A 21,929-nucleotide genomic window follows, 5' to 3' on the forward strand; every position below is an offset into this window, starting at 1 on the left:
GGCCACGCCTCGCCTCACGCTCTACGGGGGAGGCGGGACCAATCAGCGAGCGACGTCTCCCTTCCGATTCGAGGCCCCCGACGCGCGGCTCACACCCCGAGCACCCCGTGCGCTGATTGGCTGCAAGCGCCGCCGGTCCGGCCGGGAGGGCGGGGCGGCCGAAGGGAAAGGAGGTGGGGAGGTAGTGGCTCGCGACTCTCTGAGCCCCGCTCGCGCCCCGGCCTTTCCCGGGCGCTCGGCCTCCTTCTTTCCCTCCTCCGTTCTTCCGTACGCGCCGAGCGCTGCGCTCGGCCGGCGTGCCTCGCGCCCTAACGGGCGGCCGGGGGCGCCAATCAGCGGGCGGCAGGGTGCCAGCCCCGGGGCTGCGCCGGCGAATCGGCGGGGCTCGCGGCCCGGGGTGGGAGGCGGGTCTACCGCTCGGCCGCGGCGGTGGAGGAGCAGCTCCCAGCCAGCAGCCAGCGAGCGCCGAGCGAGCCGCCCGGAGGTGGGTGCGCCGCGCCGCTGCGGCCGGCAGCGGAGGGCGCAGGGCGGAAGCGGAGGTGGGCCGGCGGGCGCAGCGGGGGAGGACTCGGCCGTCCCGGCCGCCCGGGGTGGGGGCGAGGCGGGCGCGCGCCCGAGGGGAGGAGGGGCGGTGGCGGGACGCGCGTCCCCACCCCCTCCTTCCCGCGGGCGGCGTCCGGGCCCGCGCCCCCTCCTCGCGCGCCGGGGTCGACTGCCGGGCTCCGGCTGGGGGGCGGGGCGGGTGTCCGGGGGGCCGGGAGAGTGATTTCAGTCCTGCCTCCAATCGCCCATTCCCCTTTCCCCTCCCAGCCCCTCATCCCATTCGGAAGAGGAAGGAACAAAAGGTCCCGGACCCCCGGCTCTGACGGGGCGGGACCCGGAGCCTCGGTGCAGGTAACGCCGCGGCGCCCGGCGGGCCCACGGGGCTGGGGTGTGTCAGTGTGGGGCTCGGGTCGGTGAGGCTCGCCGCGTCACCTGGCCTCGGGGGCCGGGGGCTGGGGTGTGGCGAGGTCGGGGCCGCGGGGCGCCGGGCCCTCGGGGTGCGGGAGCGCAGGGCGGGGCAGCCGGAGGGACGGGGTCGGCAGCTGGAGGGAAGGGGTTGGCGCTCGGAGCTGCCGCCCGCCCGCCGCCCGGGGCGGGGGCCGGCTGTGGCCCGTCCCCTGCGCCGCGAACACACTCGGTAGTTTGTGGTTGTGATTTGCAAAGCCCGGAGGGACGGAGCTCTGGTTTCGGGAGTTGTTGGGAAGCCGAGTTAGGAGCGTGCGATACTTTGCTTCCACTTTTTTTTTTTTTTTTTTTTTTTGGTGCTGTAACCTTTGTTAACCATTCTGGTCTCGGGGTTCAGAATCGCTTGTGTGTGCTCTCACACAAACACGCACACGGCTGATACTCTGTCCAGATCCTTCTCTACTCGCTTGTGAAAGTTGCTCTGTGAGCGGAGCCTGTTTGTTTTTATCACACGCCTTTAGAGAGCACGCTGATTGATTTCACGTATTTCAAACTTGGTTTTCAAATCTGCAACTTTGTTTTGTTCTCTCCTGGGGGATACTGCCCTTGGGTTGAGTACTTTTGTCTTTTACTTACTTAACCGTTTTGTGGTTATGGTTTCCTTTTGATCCTAAACAAAAGAAAGACAGTACTTAGGTTAGTTTTGTTATTTCTTCCTCCTGACCCTTTAAAAGCTAAATACTACCGGTTTGTTGTCAACTAAACCTTTATTTAAAAAGAAAAAAATTTCCAGGTAAAACGAAAATGAAGTAGCATTTTCCATCTAAGTCCTGGCATGTTTGTTACAGTTTGGAGTATCCTAAATTTTGGTGTTTTAAACTTTTAAAACGACGCAAGTAATAAATAAACAAGAGATCATGCAAACTCCATTTTTCCAAAAATGGTCCCTGAAATTTGAATTAATTTCCAGAATTCTGAATGATTAGTTCCTTTTCTTCTGATTTCATGTGAATTGAACCTTCACCACTGATTGTAAGGGTGCTTTCCTTGAGACTAATAAGATAATACATTTTCTATTATTCTGAAAATACATTAGCTAATTTTCTAGTTTTGATACCCTTTAAAAAAAAGTTTTTCTCACATACATGTGTAAGGTAAATAATTAAATTAAATTTGATAAGTTTTGATGTGAATAAATAAGTGAAGCAAATATACACAGAGATGGGAGAAATAATGTAAAATGGATTTCATAAATGTATCATGGTTGGAGGATTTTTTTTTCATTTGCCTTAAAAAACCATACAGGGTATTGATAGAATTTTCTCCACCAAAAGGTCATTTAGAAAACATTTATATTAAATTCAGGAAGTAACACTGATTTTATTTTTAAAGTTCCTTAGTGTTTTTTTTTTTTTGCCATAAAATTAGCTGTGGTAGTAAGTAAGAATAGTTCAAGTCTATGGGCATATCTAAGGTGATTACCCTTAGATAATCTTAATGTTTAATCTTAATGTTAAAATTGAGTTTAAAGTAGTTCATTGGTCTGTTTTAATTAATGTAATGTGATTGGTAGCATCCATTTCTGGACTTGTTTTAGTAAGAAATTGCTGTTAGAACTTGGTTTTTATACTTTGTATCTATACCTTGTACAGTGATTTCACATTATAGGAGTTCAACAAAGTTTGGTTTTTCAAGGTTGTAAGTTAACCTGTGCCTAGTCATAAATGGTCAGATCTCTACACACACAATCTGTAAGGTTCATGAAATAAGAATCTTGTAAGAAACTGTGCAGAGTAATTTCCTGTTGTTTGTGGCTTGTCAGGCTTGGTGTGTGCTTTAACTCTTAAGTAGGAATTTGGGGATAGTTTTGTATATTTCAGCAGAAATTCTCTTTAGTAAGAACAAAGGTTCTTTCTACTTCAAGATGGCAAAAGGTCCCCTTTTCATTTTCATATTGTAAATATTACAAACATGTTGCTAAAATTTTGTTACTTCACACTGGGGGAAAATCTGTGAGTGAAAAATAGTTTAGTTACGTAACCTGCTGATCAAAGACCTGTTGAATTTTTACATTTTGCAAATATTTTCAGCTTTGGCTTTTCTAAAGGTGTGAAAGCACTCCTTATTCTTGTTTGGTTTTGATTTTGTTGGTTTTGTACTTTAGGACTTCTCGTTTTGTAGCAGCTTTTTTATACAGGTGTTTTTGTAATGCATATAAAAGTCATATTTAGTGCAGTCTGGCAGATGGAGTCTCATTCTTATTCTTGGGACAAGAGTCATTTTTAGAGGATGGCGGGGGGCATGTCTTCTGATGGGAGTAGAGGAGCCATTTTTATCTGTAAGAGGAAAGATTGTAAGTATTATATTGTAAAGGTATGTCAGAAAATGTGAAATAAAAAGATTTCAAAACCAGTTCAGGAGAGGTTATGCATTTATTCAACAACTAACTTGTATTTATTGAACAGGTAACATTTATTCATTTATTAAACAGTAAAACAGCCTTTTGCTGTGTGTCAGGCCCTGAACTAGGCAGTGAAGTAACAGGGAACAAGTGTATCCCTGTTCCTTAATGGGATTAGAAAAGTGGAAAATCTTCATATCTCCTTGTCCTGTCCTCCAGTGTTTAGAGTAGGAAGATCATGTTAATGTACAAATTCAGGACGGAGCCAATTCCTATCGTATGCTTGCACGGCTTTCTTTTGAGTGTAGAGGACAGCACTAGGGAAGGTGTCATGTGTTAACTCATATTGTCACCGGGAATAGGTAGTGTATTTTTTGGGGTTGGGGGAACTTGTCACCATTTTGCACAATCTCTACAAATTGAAGATATGACTAGTCTTTCAGAAATATATTTGTTGCTGAGCAGGTGAACACTTGTAGAGCTAAGCCTAATTTGGCCTTAGTTTGATTATCCATTGCCTTTTATTGAAACTGGTTAGGGAAAGAAAGCAAACCTGAATCGGTCAGGTTCTAATGAAAGTATCAGAAATAAAGTATAAAAACAATTAGCTAAACCGAGAAAAAGGATTGGGCTGCAATCTTGTGTAATGGAAAGGCCCTGGGTTTTGGCGTCAGAGAGACCTAGGCGTATAGTCAGTTTCTCAGTCACTGTATTGGGCAAATTACTTAACTCCTGAGCCTTGGTTTTCTGATTGAAAATGGAGGTAATAATACCTTCCTCTTAAGGTTATTACATACAAAGAGTAAATGATTGTGATGAAGGTACCTAAGCACAGTGCCTCAGACTAAGGGTCTTCTCAGAAGATCTTTGTTCTCTTCTGGTTGTAGCTTTCACTTGTTTTCTAATTCAGATGATTTTCCTACACTCTTCTCCTTGATCTATTATAAAATACATTTGAGAAACAGACACTTAGCGAAAAGGCCTAAGGTAGGCAAATTGTCCAAGTCCATACCTTTCAGTTCTAGTCATAGGAGAGCGATTGTGACCCTGAATTAGAACCTGTTGGCATTTATTTCAAATGTTTCTAACAAGCAAAGTTATCTTGCTTCTAAACCCATAGTAGATTAGAGACAAGTAGATTGTGGGTCATGTGGGAGGTTGAGGGGAGCCTAGTGAGGGGTGGGGTAGGAGGATGGGGAACTGTTAGCCTACTGTCTATTTTAAGAAAAAACAGATAACAGTCTGGTGAGGATAATGGAGATAATCTACAAGACACAAAAACGAATACTCAGAGCCTAACTAGCATGTCTGGAACCATTCAGTGCAGGACCAGACCTGAAAACATAGTAATGAAAGTTCATCGATTAGATTAAATCATATTTGGGAAAATCTATTTAAAGAGAGCGGTAATCTACATAATATACTTTAGATTGTCATTTGGGATGATTAACAAATGTTCTTAAAGGGGTAGAACATGGTTCTAATGACTTATGACAGATCCAAAGTACCTGCTCTGACCAAGGTGCTTTTCATTTGTTTTGCCATTCAGAGTGCCATGATTCCAGACTGAAAAATCTTTCATGCTAGGCCAGTAGTAAAGAAAGGTGATCTAAATGGTGTTGCACCCCAGGCCACACCTTTTCTTCCGAGTAAGTCATTTTTTTGTCAGTCTGCAGGGGTGTCGTGTACAACTTTTCACTCAGGTTTTAGGATAAAGTATGCTAGAGATTTCTAGGACTGAACAAGTGTGGACAGTTGGCTGGTCTGTCTGTTGGGGGCTTCATGCTTCTTTTATGTGACTTCTTTCCAATATTAGCCTTGGTAATTTTTTTGGATCCTCCTCTTTCCTATCTCAGGGTTACTTTCTAAACCATCTACTCCATCAAATATTAATTGGTGACCTTGTAATTTATAGCCTTAGCTATTTGGAAAAAAGAAAAGGGTCTTTTGTTTTTAAACCAGTAGTACAAAAGTTATCCAGCCTTTTTTGTTTAAAAATGCACAGTTTGAGGCTTATTGCTTATCTCTGATCATTTTTTAAAATTTATTCCATTTTATTTATTTTTGGCTGTGTTGGGTCTTCTTTGCTGCGCATGGGCTTTCTCTAGTTGCAGCGAGCAGGGGCTACTCTTCGTTGCGGTGTGCGGGCTTCTCATTGTGGTGGCTTCTCTTGTTGCGGAGCACTGGCTCTAGGCGCGCGGGCTTCAGTAGTTGGCAGCATGTGGGCTCAGTAGTTGTGGCTCGCAGGCTCTAGAGCGCAGGCTCAGTAGTTGTGGCACACGGGCTTAGTTGCTCCGCGGCATGTGGGATCTTCCCAGACCAGGGCTTGAACTTCACCGTGTCCCCTATATTGGCAGGTGGATTCTTAACCATTGCCCCACCAGGGAAGCCCTCTCTGATCAATTTTGATCATTACTCCAGGTTGATATAATTGTGATGTGTTCAATTAGGACATATTTCAATGCTGATTATAGGTAGACATCTCAAGGATAGCTCTGAGCTTCAATTTCAGTAATTTCATGTAGGGAGAATGTAATTTTGCCAAGCCAGATGGATTTAGACCCTGCCTCTGGTTTGGCTAGTTAGCCAGAAATATTAAGGTAGTTAAGGTAATTGTGGCTCACATATGTGCCTTACATTCTAGAGTGTGTACGCGTTCCTCTTAGATATAAGTGAGCCACACTGACAGGACAGATGCCTGGTAATTTAGATCTTTAAGTTTGTGCTTTTAAGAAAATAAGTCCTGAAGTGATTCATTCTCATTAAAATTTGTGAGTTTACTGTCAACTTGTCACAAATTCTTCCAGATAGTTCTGTAATTTTCAAAATCTCAGAATTACTTTGGCCTCAAGACTAGAACAGTGGAAAGTGAGTGCAGACTTTAGTTTTGATCTGTTCGGTACACATGTCCAGTTTGCATCTGAAAACCTGTAGTGCCCTACTGTGACCTCCCTTCTCTTTCGGCGGGAGGGCATAGCTTCAGGTTTAATGGCTGAAGAATAACTGGGAGGAGCCACTGGAAGTTCATCAGATTTACTACCTTGAGTCTTTCAGTTCAGAAACTCGATCTGAGGAAGTAGCATAGTAAATCTGTGATCTTGTAGTTTGCCGGTTGAAGATAAAGTACATTTGCATATGCTACTTCAGCTTTTCCAAAAATTCTATAACGGGATATTGGTTATGGACTTGTAAATATTAAGGAAATGCTCCGTCTTAATCATCCTTCATTATAAAATGTGGGGAGGTGAATCTGGTTTTCAAAGTTCACAGAATAAACTCCTGATGAATGGTTTAACGGAAGCTGGGCCCATGGGCTTTCTTCCTTGATTTGAATGAACTATGGAAACTTTTTTGTTGACTAGAGGTGCTCTATCTATGGCAGTGAATGCAAATTTTTCATGTTTAGACCAACCTTTTACTTTGTGGACAGGTGGTTAGGCTGTAGTTCATGTAAGCCTGCCAGTTAAACTTTTCTTTATAAAATGTTTTAAGTATCAGGAGGGTTCCGCTTTGGCCTGAGGTTTGTGCGTTGGCCATATTTGCTCTAAACTAGTTTTCAAACCTAATGCACACACATACCTTTATGCACACAACAGCAACCAGAGAGAAGGCTCCTACCAGCAACAGCAACAGCATTATGCAGAATCTCAAAATGTAAGGGAAGTGACAGTTGCTGAAGCCCTGCCTGCTCAGTTTTCCTCTCATTCTTTGGCCCCCAGGAAGCCTTTGAAGCTCTAGAGGAGTAATAGATCGTTGAGAAGAAACTTTCTGTAGACCCACACCATTCAGTATAGTAGACACCAGCCACATGTGGCTATTTAGCACTTGAAATATGGCTTCTGTGACTGAGGAAGTGAATGTTGAATTTAATTTTAATTAATTTTAATTTAATATAAAGTTGTGTTGGGCAGTGCTACTCTAGCGTTTGCTTTAATTGCACTTTTACACCCTGAGGACTTGTACCCAGTTGATGTGGGTGTAATTTGTTGCTTCAGCAGAAGGTCAATACAGACTCTGGGAGTTTGAAGGGAGATTGGAGTACTGAATATTTGTGCTGATTTGAGTCTGGGCTTGTGTAGTCTCTTAATAGTTGGATCCTTTTTCACAGTCCAGGGATGATAAACTAGTATGTAGTTTTATGTTTACAAGCTGAATATAGACCTATGGATTCCACACAACTCATTAAAGGTGAAAGGAATGTAACTCAAGTAAAGAACAGATAGAGTCTCTTTACACAGCAGTCCCCATATAATGGGGACTTTCACTGAAGTAATGACCTGCTTTTAGGGTTAAATTCAAGCTCTAACATTACGTTTTAACAGTCCATAAAACTGAACACATGAATGTTTTCTCTTTGCTTTTAAAAGGCACATTACCCATCGCTCTCCATGGGGCCAACTTAGGTTTCCAGTTGGCAGTGTCTTTCCTTACTAGCGTACAACTTTGGAAAAAAAGCATAGTTACAGTGAGAATTGAGAAATCTGGGTTTTTTTGGGTTGTTGTTCTTAAAACTAGTTTTTACTTTTTTTTTTTTTTTAATGCTTTCTATTGTCCTGGTTTCTTTGACTAAAACAATTGTAAAAATCCAGGTCATTAGTAAATGTGTGATACATGTTTGAATGTGGATTGCCAAAAATCTAATAGTGATTTTATACTATTTCAGCAGGAACTTAGGTGTTCGTTATGAGGCAGCACCATCACATTTCAAGTATTTTATGTTGAAATATCTAACTTGATTTTCTTTTGAAATAAATATTTATATAGGTATTTGGAGAATGTTTTGTATTTGCAATTTGAAGATATTTGAAATCTACATTTACTTTCTATAGTTAATGACTTCCTTTGTTCTAAACTTGAACCTTGTGAAGTGTTTTTTGCCACTCTTTTTCATATTTGCCTTCCTGCTGCCCTTTTAGAAGTCATCACTGGATTCTGAACTGCCAAGTTTAGCAGTCTTTTCTCCATTATCATACTACTTTCTTCAGTGTTTGCATCATTGACTATACTCTCTTTATCTAGATTTCTAAAAAATCACACAAAGAGACATAGATTAGGCCCATTCCTCCTGCTACAAATGTTGGATAAAATGTAAAACATTTTTGGTTTTATATATATATAGCTGATCTAGAGAGGGAGGGGTGAGAGGGAGAGAAAAGTCCCCAGGTACCAGAAATTTAGAAAATCAGTTAGTGTCAAGGAAAAGCTGGCCTTGGGGCATTTATTAGATAAATAATTCAGTAGCTGGGGCTGGGGTTGTAATGCCATTTGGGGAAAGGAGATAAAATTCTAGGAACTGTATACTAAAATATATATATCTATCTATATCTCTGTTCTGATATCATTGAAACTTCTGTGGCCTCTGAGAAAAACAAGCCTCAAGCTTCTCTATGGAAAAACTAGAAAAACACTAGTTTGTAGTGTTTTTGTAGAGGGACTTAAATATCACATGAAGGCCAAGCAGGGTAAATAAAAAGCAGACACTAGCTAGATGTAGCATAGTGGGTCTTTTAAATAGGTAATACATTATTGTATTCAGATTCAAAATTCAAAATTCAAAAGATGCAAAAGGATATACAGTGAAAAGTCTCTTTGCCAGCCTGTCCCTGCCACCCAGTTGCCTTTCCAAAGGCAAGTAGCATTACTAGGTTTTCTTGTATTGCTCCAGAGATTTTATGCATATGTGAGCAACTTTGTGCATATATTACCTTTTAGTACAAAAACTGGTTCTGTATTTTGCTTAATAATGCATCTTGTAGATTATTCCATGTCAGTACATAATGAGTACTTTTTAACTTTTTCTTTTGCTTGCACAGTATTCTTCTGTATGGGTGTCTATAATACATTTCATCAGTCCTCTGTTGATGGACATTTATTTCCAGTCTTGTGGTATTAAAAATAGTGCTGTAATAAATAACTTTGTTTATACATCATTATACACATACATAGGATAGATTTCTAGAAGTAGGTCAGAGGATATCTACATTTGTATTATTTATTTTAGGGAATGTACTTTATTCATTTTTTGAATAGGTAGTAAGAGCACATGGTGCAAAATTCAAAAGGGACAAAATAGTAAATATTCCAGATCTCTTAACTCCTGCTACCCAGTTCCATATCCTTCTGGAGCTGCTCTGTTCAATAGTTAGCCACTAGCCACATGTGGCTCTTGAACACTTGAACTGTAGCTAGTCCAAATTGAGATGGGCTGCATTTGTAAAATACACACTAGATTTTTAATAATTAATTAAAAATAGAGTGTAATATATCTCCATTTTTAATACTGATTACACATTGAAATAATATTTTAGAGATATAGTAGGGTATATTAATAAAATTATTACTTTTAACTATTTTTACTTTTTTAATGTAGCTAATAGAAAATTTACAATCACATGTGTGGTTTGCATTCTATTTCTGTTGAATGGCTCTGGCTTAAAGAAATTCCATATATATATATAAACAAGTCTGAATGCATGAGAATTCCTCTTATCAGGCCGGGTTTTTTTTCCTTTGCATTATAATCTGTAGCATCAGAAATCTCGACCTTGGTTAAAACATACCAGGTGGTTCTTTACTGTCACATTTACTCTCAACATTTACCATGATCATAGTGGGTCTCATCAGTGAAAGTCATGCTTCCATTGACTTTTACGATGTTTGTCCACTTTAGAGAGAAGCCTGATATTACTCTTTTTTTAAAAAAAATTAATTAACTTATTTATCTTTGGCTGCGTTGAGTCTTCGTTGCTGTTAGTGGGCTTTCTCTAGTTGCGGCGAGCGGGGCCTACTCTTCGTCGCGGTGCGCGGACTTCTCGTTACGGAACACGGGCTCTAGGCGCACGGGCTTCAGTAGTTGCAGCATGTGGGCTCATTAGTTGTGGCTTGTGGGCTCTAGAGTGCAGGCTCAGTAGTTGTGGAACACGGGCTTAGTTGCTCTGCGGCATGTGGGATCTTCCTAGACCAGGGATTGAACCTGTGTCCCTTGCATTGGCAGGCAGATTCTTAATCACTGTGCCACCAGGCAAGTCCCCTGATACTACTTTTGCTACATGTTTTTGAACCTGCTCCAATCTGCACTGGTTGCCTACACCTAGTACACAGCAGTTGTCCTTGGATCCCCCTTCACTGTCATTTTATGGGGTTCACTGTCATTTTATGGGGTTCCTTAGCCTTTGTCCTTTGTTAGATCTCCTATTCTTTTGCTCTCCTTTCTTTTGATGAAACATATCCTTCAGGACTTCCTTTGAGAGAGAGTGTGTGTGGAAAATATTTGGAGATGTTACATGTCTGAAAATACCTTTATTCGATCCTGGGTGGGTAATAGAATTCTAGGTTAAAAATAATAGTTTTTCAGAATCATGAGGGCGTTGCTCTGTTGACTTCACTTAGTGTTACTGTTGCGAAAATCAAATCCATTCTGATTCTTTTCTGTATGACCTTTCAAAAAATTTATCCCTGGAGACTTTTGGCTCTTCTTAGCATTCAGAAGTTACATAGCCACCAACCTTGATGTGGATGTGTTTCATCCATTGTCCTGGGGTCTTGATGGGCCTTTTCAATCTGGAAGCTCCCATCTTTCAGTTCAGGGGATATTTCTTGATTTCTTTGACCGATAATCCCCCCTCCCCCCTCCCCAATCATCTCTGATGTCTTTCTGGAAGTTCTGTTTGGACATTTGGCCTCCTGAACTGGTCCTCTAATTTTCTTCATTTTTCTCCACTATTTTCCATCTTCTTGTTCTGTTTTCTGGGAGATTTCCTATACTGTATCTTCCCACACTTCTATTGTACCCCCCCCCCCCCCCCCCCCCCGTTTCTGCTATCAAGTCATCCAAGAGCTCTTCTTTTACACTTTGAATGTTCCCTTTGTAAAGTATGTTTCCTTTGTAGAACATGCTGCTCTTGCTTCAGGGTTGCTATATCCTCTCTTGTTTCTCTGGGTATAGTGATGATTTTGACGATGTTTTCTTTCTCTGTATAGTCTCAAACTTCTTGAAAGTTGCATTTTTCTGTTTTTGCTTGTATTTTTTCTCAGATAAACCAAGTAATTCTTGATTAAGAAGGTGAGGTCTAAAAAGCCGATTGGAAACTAAGCATGTGGGTCTTCTTTCAGTTTCACTGTAGAGTGATCTGAGTGGACCGTTTGTTGGTAAACTCTCAATATTAGTATCTGTATGTTTTTCCTCCTGGGTTGGTCAGGTAACCCAGAGAGGAGTCTTGATCTGACTAAATGGGTAAAGGTCTGGCTGCTAGTATCTCGGGAGCCAGAACTCAGTGGAGGAGGGGGTTGGGAGTGTCTGCTTTTAGCGTGCTTATGTTAATTTACTCCCTCTCTTCTCCTAACGGGACCCAGGCCATCTCCTAGTACAGGTAGACTGTTTTACTCTCTGCCAAGAATAAACGTTTAGTCTTCTGGAGAGGAGAGGAGCAGTTACCCAGTGGCATAGAGTGGGGAAGTGGATCTAAGTATCTGATTGCTTCTCAAATATCCCTCACCCAGTCCTGCCTATTTTATCTCCTTCCTCCTTCTGGCCCTCAGTTCCTGCTGTGACTGGTGGTGTCTGCTACTTAGCCTTTTGAGAATTCTGCTGTGTAAATCAGGATGTTTCTCCAGAGGTAGCCTAGAGTTAGTAAGTAGTCTCTGATCTGTTCACAGTTATTACTCACCCATCCATTTTCCAGTTATCAACATTTTGCTTGTTTTCTTCTTACTCTTCTCCCTATCCTCATGAAATGGTCTTTTCTTTTTTCTTTTTAAATTCCTTTATTGTGTGTTGAGTTTTTTTTTTTTTTGAGTTTGTTTTTTGTTTGCTGTCTTCACTTGCAACCCACTGATTAAAGTTTTCCATTAAAAATTTTTAAGGATAACCCTCTGAAAGAATTGGAATAGAATGTATAACTCCAAATCAGTGGGGATGAGGCGGTGGAAATAAAGAATATGTGATCATTCAACTAGAAGGCAGGAAAGGAGAAAAAAGAAGCAAAGAAATTGCTTAGGAATTAGAAAACAAAATAAGATGATAGAAAATAAGCTTAAATAGCTCCATAAACCAATATATAATTTCAGATTAAGCTTGCTGGTTAATGGAGAATGAAAAATTAAAAATTAAGTAAATGCTTTTTATTAGTAGATACACTTGAAACTATGATGGCACAGTTTTAAAGTAAAGGGAAAAGATGCAAAAAGATGTACTAGGCATAAACTCCATTTGGGCTTCTGTAACAGAATTCCATAGACCTTCCATAGACCTTCCTTCCAGGTGCCTTATAAACAACAGAAATCTATTTCTCACAATTCTGGAGGCTGGGAATTCCAAGTGCAAGGTGCCAGCAGATTTGGTGTCTGGTGAGGGCTCACTTCCTACTTCATAGACAGCTGTCTTTTTGCTGTAACCTCATATGGCAGAAGGGGGCAAGGGAATTCCCTGGGGTCTCTTTTATAAGGGCATTAATCCCATTCATGAGGGCTCCACTCTCATGACCTAATCACTTCCCAAAGGCCCCACCCCCAGATATGATCACATTGGAATTAGGTTTCAACATGTGAATTTGGGGGCAGGGCAGGTGTGGTAGGGACAGTCTATAGCAGTCTATACGGTAACATTAGCAGAATTACAAGGGTGAGTCAACAAATGTGTAATAATCATTGTAGGAGATTTTAACATACCTCACAGTAATTTAAGAAGAGATAGGTAAAAAATAAGGTCTTACAGCACTGGAAATGTGCAGTTAGCAAGCATGCAACAATTACAATTATATTCTTTTCTGGTACACATGGAATTTTACAAAACTTGGTTATGTACTAGACCTCAGAGCAAATGTTGACAAATTCCTAAGAATTTGTACCTTAAAAATCATGTCCTTGGACCCTAGTGCAGTTAAGTTAGAAACATAACAGGAGGATAGCAACAACAGCTCCCAAAGCCACAGTTGTATGCTGGAAAAAACATACTTCTAAATTTAAGAGCAACTCATAAAAATCAGAAAATGTTTAGGATGATGAAAATACTATCAAAACTGGGATACAGGGCTTCCCGGGTGGCGCAGTGGTTGAGAATCCGCCTGCCGATGCAGGGGACACGGGTTCGTGCCCTGGTCCAGGAGGATCCCACATGCCACTGAGCGGCTAGGCCCATGAGCCATGGCCGCTGAGCCTGTGCATCCGGAGCCTGTGCTCCGCAACGGGAGGGGCTGCAACAGTGAGAGGCCCGCGTACCGCAAAACAAAAAACAAAAAAACAAAGAAAACTGGGATACAACAAAAGTTCATTTGCCTATCTAGGAAACTTACAACCTTAAATGTGTATTAAAGAATTAAGAATGTTTACTTAGTAAAGAAAAATAACTTAGCTATACAATGTAATGAGTTAGAAAAAGGAAGGAAATAAAGTTGAGAAATATTAATAGGGGAAAAATAGATATAACTGGAACAACTAAACATAAGGTGCTAAGTTGAAAAGGCTAAGTTTGATAGAGGAGGAAGAGAAGGCACAAATGTGTTAGAAATGAAAAAGGGATAGGACTGCAGCCAAATTGAGATTTCAGAACTAAGAACACTGAGCAGCTTTTTGCTTTCAGATTGGAAAACAGGTAGAATGGAAATTTCTGGCAAAATAAATGACCAAAATTGGCTTAAGAATAAGAAACTTGATTAAACTTGATTAGATTATAATGTTAAAATTTAAATTCATAGTTAGATATTACACCAAAATGAAATTAAATAAAAATCCCCAAACAGAAAACCCAAACCCCAAGTGAAAATTCCAGATGGGCAAGTTCTATAAAACTTAGGAAGAACCAGTAATTCCAGTGTTATACAAAATGTCATAGAAAAAATCATTTTGCTAGGCAACTGTAATTTTGATACCCTCCCAGCCATCGAGACAAGTGTAGTACCAGAAGGGAAACATGTAGGCTACATCTCACTAATGAACATGGCAATAACATTTTAGGTAAAAATGTTAGTATTTGCTCAAAACAAAAAAAAACACTGTGACTATTTAGGGTTTGTCTCAGGAATGTAAAAATGATTAAACATTAGAAAACCTGTAAATGAAATTCATTACATTAACACATCAAAAGAGAAAAACCGTATGATAATCTCAGTGGGTGAAGGAAAGCATATGATAAAATTTAGTACTTATTCTTGACAAAAATTCTTAGAAAATTAGGAATTGGGGAACTTGCCTAATTTGAGTAAATGGTGTTGGTTTGAAAAATAGAAGTGTACCTATGACATGATTCCAACGATATGAATTTCCAGAACAGGTAAAATTACTTTGCTAGAAATCATGGGTGTGAAGGGTAGGTTGACTCAAAAGGGACCCAAGGAATCTTTTTGAGATGATGAAAATATTCTGTATCTTGACTGGGATGGTGGTTATATGGAGGTATATATTTACCAGGACTCACTGAATTATATGTTTAACATCTGTGCATTTTATTGTATGTAAGCTGTGCCTCAATAAAGTTGACTTTAAAAAGAATACAGTTGACTCTTGAACTGCATGGGTTTGAACTGTCTGTGCCAGTCCACTTCTATGTGGATTTTTTTTTTCAATAACTATGTACTACACTATGCGTGGTTGGTTGAATCCTCACATGCAGAACTGTGGTACAGAGGGCTAACTGTAAAGTTATATGCGAAGTTTTGACTGCATGGGGGGTCAGCACCTCTAACCTCCTCATTGTTCAAGGGTCAACTGTATATAAAAACCAGTGCATTACTATATGCCAGCAACAAACAAAATCTAAATTTTAAAAAGCCACCCTTTAAAATGGCAACACAAACTACAAAATACCTAGGAAAAAATAAAAACACGTGGGACCTTAATGGAAAAAATTATAAGACCCATATAATATTCAATTATAAGAAGATATACTTGTGTTTATGAATAGAAGCCAGTATCGTGTCAGTTTTCCTCCACTTATTTATAAATTGTGTCATTCCAATTAAAATCGCAGGTGAAAGAGAATTCACTTTATCAGATTTCAAGACATATTGTATAGCTTTAATGGTTAAGACATGATGGTATTTGTCTCAGATATAGACTAATGGAAGGAAAGAAAAAAAGCCTAGAAACACAAATAGCATTTGTAATCACTAGGGAAAAGATTCAGTATATGGTGCTGGTGTACTTGATTATTTCTGTTGAGGGGAAAATACCTACCTCACATCATACACACAAAAAAATTACAAGTGTGAAAAGCAAAACTTTACACTTTGACTTTTAAAAGGTGACAGCATATGGAAGGATCTTTAAGAAGGTACAAATATATACATATGATTAAAATACTGATAAATTTGAGCTACTTAAGTATAAAAAAGGCCATCAGAAGTCACTTGCTAGGTGAAGATACATGTGACATGTGTAATTAACAAAAATTATCCAGAATATATAAATAATTCCTGTGAATTAAGAAAAAGATGGTGAATGTGAACAAATGATTCAAAGGAATAGGATCCTGAAAAGTCAGTAAACATGAAAATATTCTCAAACTTCTTAGTAGTTGGGGAAGTGCTGAACATCGACAGCCCTCTGTGTTGCACCCCATCCTTTTGACAAAAGTTTGAGGGACCAAATAATGTGTTAGTGATACTGGGTAAAATAGGAACTCATATTTCCTTGGTGGGAATGACAATTAGTGTAACCATGTTGATAGTATTTGGTAAAGTTGTATATGTGCATGTCCTACTATGCAGCATTTCAGCTCCTTGGTATCTGTCCTAAGGCAGTGGTTTTCATATGTTCTTTTACAGACCTATGGTGGGAAATATGTTTTACATGAGACACAGACTGAATTAAAATTTTTGAAATAATTGAGTGCGCTCTGTTTTCTACTGTATTCTGTTTTTCTTTTTTTTTTCTTTTCTGTTCTTTTCAAAAAGATACTTCTCAGGATCAACTAAGTTGATTTCATATTCATTAAGCGTTCACAACCCTCAATTTAGAGAGAGAGAGAGAGAGAGAGAGAGAGAGAGAGAGAGAGTGTGTGTGTGTGTGTGTGTGTGTGTGAGGTTGCAGTGTGAAATTGTATTTCTCGCTGTGGAGCTTCTTTTTTGATCAAGAAGTTCAGAAGTTTCTGTCCTTAAAGAGCTCTCATATACGAATGAGAAGATATATGCCAGACTACTCATGGCAGCTTGTAAGAGTGGAAAATTGGAAACCAAAAGGAGACTAGACAGTGAACTGTGATAGAGTCATATAATGGAGTGGTATATGACAGCTAAATGAATGCATTAGAGTTGAGGATTATATATGTATAATATATGCTATATTATAACTATCAGCATGGATAGTTACAATAACGAGTGAAAAAAGCGAAGTTACATGAGCAGTGTTTAAAAGTTTGACACAGATTTATAAAATGTGCAAAACTTTATTGTATGGATACCATATGTATCAAAACACTTTAATGACCATGGGGTAAAGTCAAGATAGTGACTCTCCCTGAGAAACAAGAGGGAGGAGAGTGGGATCATAAAGGTGTTCATAGGGGACTTCAGCTATATCCATTTATCATGTCTTATTTCTTACATCTGATCAAATACTGCAAAATGCTGAGAGTTGACAGAGCTGGATGGGAGATCCAAGGGTGTTTCAATATATTGATTTTTTTTGTATGACTGAAATATATTTTTTTAATGTTCCAGCCACAATAAAACCCAAGATGGAGGAATAAGCAAATTTAATGAGATGTACAGAAAATTAGACAACTTATTGATGGGTATTAAGTCCAAAATAAATGGAAATATCTCATTTTCATAAATAGGAATACTCAATATCATAAATGAATCTAAATTCATCGCACTTCCAAAGTGCTATAGGGTTTTGGTGGAATTTGACAAGCTCAAATTAAAATAACTAACATAAATTTGAAAAATGAGGGAGCGCTCACCTTGTAGGTATCAAAACTTGCTTGAAAGTAGTAGTAGTAGTAGTAGTAGTAGTAGTAGTAGTAGTAGTAGTAGTAGTGTAGATACGAACAAGCATACCAATGAACAGAATATAAAGTCCACAGTCAGACATTTATTTATAGGGATTTGGTATGTGACAGAAGTGGCATTTTGAATTAGTAAAGGAAAGATAAACTATTTAATAAATGGTGCTGATAAAATAAGCTGTCCTTACAGGAGATATTTAGATCGCCATCTCAACCCTTAAAAAGAAATTCCTGATAAGTTAGGCACCTAAATGTGAAAGGCAAATCTAAAATATCTACAAGAATATCTAGAGGGAGCAATATCTTTATAAAATCAGGGTATCTCTTTGTGTCTCAGAGTCCTCATTGGTAAATAATAGTACCCACCCCACTGGATTCTTATGAGAATTTAATGAGTTAATGCTTACCAGACTATTAAACTAACGTGTCATTAAGTAAGCACTCAATATTTCCTGCTGTATTTGGGTGCAGAAAGGGATTTCTTTAAAAAGAAGCAAAGTTGTGTCATAAAAGATTTTAGATTAAAATATAAATTTGTATATACTAAAAGACAATGTAAGAAAATGAAAAAACATTCTAAGGATTTGGAGATTTTTTTGTAATGCATATTCAGTGATAGGGTTTATATCAGAATAAAAACAGTACGCAAAGAACAGTAAGTTGAAGACTCTGCAAAGAAAATGAACCGTAGTTTAATAAGACATGTAGAGAATGCTATTTGCAAAACTATTTTACAGTTACTAATAATTTGAAGGTTTTATTTGCTAGTTCAGGATAATCAGACCTCTTACTTAACTGAAACTTTCCAGTGAGTAATCTTGGAATCCCAGTTTTACTAAGGTATCACTTGATAAGCTTTCTTACTTAGCTGTAAAGATAGTCTTCCTATTCTGTTGAAACTTGCATTGTATAAGTATCAGTTATAGCTGGAATTAGGAACAGAGTTAGAATCTGAACTTATTTTTCAATTCTTGCAGATGTTGGGACAACATTTCTAACTTTAGTAGAGAGCTTGCTGCCAGACTATTGAAGGAAATCTGTATATTATGTAAATGACTCACATCTCGATAACTTGATCATAAATCTAATTTTCTTATTTTCTTACTCCATTTTGTCTTCAACTTGGAACATGGAGAAGTCGATACCTTGTAAAAAACCTAAACTCAGTCTGTTTACATTTCAAAACTATTGGCTAAATATGATACCATAGCTATTTAAAATGCTCAGCTAATTAAAGTGTATTATCAGCATTACTGAAAAATATTATTTTATTGCATAATTGAAAAATTCTCCAGAGATAATTAGCCAGGAGTCAGCCAGCCATGATTACTAAAACGTGACAAGTTAAGGCTGGTAACTTTAAATGAACACATAGTTCCAAAGTGGTCATAACTGCTCTTCTAAGACATGGGACATTGAAATCATGTGGCAATACTAGGTCATGAGGTTATTCAGATGACCCAGAATAGGCGTAAACATTTCATGTTTTCATTTCCATGAAGAAAAAAAATTTTAAAGATTTTACGGAAAGTTTTCAGATCCCCAAGAATACATCTTAACTCACAAGAAACATTTCTAACAGAAATCTAACAGAGAAACTGTTTACTCAGATTCTTCCTAACACTGGGAATCCCTTTCATTTTTGCTGCATATATAAAAGTTTAATTTTTATTCATTTACCTAGGCTGAATTCTCATGGATGGATTAATTAAACCAAAGTTATAGGCACTTTTAGATAGAGTCTTGTTATATTTGCTTGTTCTGTCAGTTTTTGGCAAGGAACAGGGATCCCTCGTGTAACGGAGCAAGAGTTTTGTTCTAAGGATAAAATCGGTGTGGGGCTGAAACAGTGCCTGCGGAGCCCTCAGAATCCAAGCCTTCTCCGCAGGACCAGCTCTGCCTTGCTTGGGCGTGCTCTCTTGCCCTGACTACCCTCTCTTCTGAGCCTCTGCTGTATTTTCTGCTGCACCCTGGTTATGTGATGAACGCAGTTACTTACGTAAGGCCATGTATTAATACTGACCCTGTAACCTTAGCCTTCAGATTTACTTCTGTTTCTGTGTTCTGAATAGGGATTAGTGCATCATTCCACACTGCTCAGTTACATTGGTTAGTGGCCGTTATTCTCGAATGCTCCTTTTCCCTAAACTGTCCACATCCACTTGGCCAATAACATGTGAATTGTTTCTGAAATCACTGAAGTAATACTAACATTAGCACTAACTTGTCTTCAGTTTTCTAAACTGGGCTGCCTCACTCTCCCCTCTCTCCTACCACGTTGCTTCCTTGTACTCTGAGTTCTAGTAATACCTACATTTTTTTGGGTAACTCCTAAAACGTTTCCTGTCTCTTGAAAACCTGCTGAACTTTCTGCCTGGTATTCTCTCTCTCTCTCTTTCTCTATTCGCACTTCTGCTGTGTGTTGCTTTTGTGATACCTCTCCCTTCCAAAGGTTGAATTAATAAGCATGTTCTCTGTGCTTGGATAAGACTGTCACATGGTATTGAGGTTTATATAGCTGGCTCCACTAGAGCGTGCTTTGTGACACAGAGTAGGAATTCAGCAGAGGTCAAAGGTAGCCAAATACACCTTTTGCTGCCTGGTAGTTGCAAATGTCTACTTTGGTGGATTATTACATGTGTTTGATGTAGTTTTTTGTGTTTGCTTTATTTTTTCAAGTTGTAGTTTCATATACTATAGAATTTTTAAATTATAGTATTTACTATAGTGTACTATAATGTTTGGCATTTTTATATATACTTATTTATGTGTGTTATTATAGCATCTCCCACTCTAGACAGCTTAATGGTGCTACCTGCTGTCAAGCTCTCGTTGCTGTTCTTTACTTATCTTACAGTTCCCTAACTGGGCAAACCTCACTTTCCCACCATTTCTGCTGTATTGCTAAAGAAAGTCACATAATCCTGCTTTTTGGCTCCTTTCAGATTTTTAGCATCTAAACCACAGTTGGGCTATCAGGGGTGCCAGGGCAGCATTGTTATGTGGAATTCCAGAGATGTCCCTATAAAAGGGTTACTATGGCCAAATAAATTTGTGAAATTTGGCATGCTATATTACCTCTTGTGGGAGACCCTTGAAACAGTCTTCCTGAATTGAGGTTGGGACCTGTTAATTGTTTTCCCCTTTTGAGGGGAATGAATATGATTATTAATTAGGTTGTGACCATTATTTTCTAGCAAACTGTACCAAGGCCTAAGTATCTTCAGTTTGGAAGTCCATTTTTGAGAATGGTCTTTTGAGAATTCAAAGTCCTTTTTTGAGAATTATACTAACTTTTTTTTTTTTTTAAAGTAAATGTACACCTCTGTTGCAGCAACCTTGCCACTGCCGCCCCAGATAAGTTTGTGATTGCATGTCATTTGGGCTGTCACTGTTTGTTCTCAAATAATAAAAAAAAAAAATCCCTCCCACATCCACGGCCCTGTTCCCCAACATATACCTAGATGTGCTTGCAGAGGCTCACGTCCAAGTTGTGGGCAGACACTTGTTGGCTTATTTAACATCCTTGGTCAATTGCCACGTCCTCCCTTCTGAAACTTACAGCATGCATTGGCATATTGAAGGTCTGATAAGTTCTTAAATAAAGAAGTCCATTTAACTTTGCTTGTTTGAAACTTCTTAATGTATTTGTTTAGATGCTTTTTAATTTTTTTGAATTGTAATTTACATTGATAAATGCCCAAACTTTAAATTTTCAGTTCTGTGAGTTTTGATACTTGTGTGCTCACATGTAATTACTTCTCAAAATAAGATAGAAAACAGTCTTATCACCCCAGAAAGGTATTTGTACATCAGACCAAGCATTTCTCTGTGTGTTCCTCCCCTTTCCTGAGACAGTCATTTGACTTCTGTCACTATATTAGTTTCCCCAGTTGTTGCAAGTCATAAGTGGAATCAGTATATATTTTGAGTGTCTTTTTCCCAGCATGATTTTTTTTAACATCTTTATTGGAGTATAATTGCTTTACAATGGTGTGTTAGTTTCTGCTGTATAACAAAGTGAGTCAGCCATACGTATACATATATCCCCATATCTCCTCCCTCTTGCGTCTCCCTCCCTCCCACCCTCCCTATCCCACCCCCCTAGGTGGTCACAAAGCACCAACCAGCATGATACTTTTGAGATTCATCCATGTTGTGAAGTGTGTAAGTAGCTCACTCATTTTTGTTCCTGAGCAGTATTCCGTTGTATGAATATACCACAGTTGTTTGTTTTATTTTTTTCAGTTTTCTTGAGGTTTGGGCTCTTTCCAGTTTGGGGCCATCATGAGTTATGGCTACTATGAACATTCTTGTATAAGTCTTTTTTTGTGAACTTAAGTTTTCATTTTTCTTGAATATGTCTAGGAGTGGAATTGTTGTGATATAGGGTAGATGTATGTTTAACTTTTTAGGAACTTGCCAGTTTTCCAAAGGCACTGTACCATTCATTTTACATCACATCAACAGGGTATGAGCATTTCCAGTTGCTCCATATGTCAGGCTGAATAATGGTCCCCAAAGACATCCAGGTCCTAGTGCCCAGAACCAGTGAATGTTATTTATATGGCAAAAGGGACTTTCCAGATGTGGTTAACGATCTTGAGATGGGGAGATTATTGGGTAATATCTGGGTGA

General features: G+C 39.3%; 1 protein-coding gene across 2 annotated transcripts in view; it reads left to right on the top strand.

Annotated features, from left to right (window-relative positions):
- The first annotated feature begins 418 nt into the window (after positions 1-418).
- SMAD2 (SMAD family member 2) overlaps positions 419-21,929 on the top strand; it is a 100,810-nt gene continuing 79,299 nt past the window's right edge. The window contains exon 1 of one of the 2 annotated variants that reach the window (XM_065890032.1): positions 419-484. The gene's annotated coding sequence lies outside the window, so the exon portion shown is untranslated. Of the gene's footprint in view, positions 485-789; positions 895-21,929 lie in introns of those variants that run through there. The other variant, XM_065890031.1, reaches the window with a different exon arrangement.

The sequence above is a fragment of the Phocoena phocoena genome, chromosome 13, assembly GCF_963924675.1.
Source record: "Phocoena phocoena chromosome 13, mPhoPho1.1, whole genome shotgun sequence".
Classification (NCBI taxonomy): domain Eukaryota; kingdom Metazoa; phylum Chordata; class Mammalia; order Artiodactyla; family Phocoenidae; genus Phocoena; species Phocoena phocoena.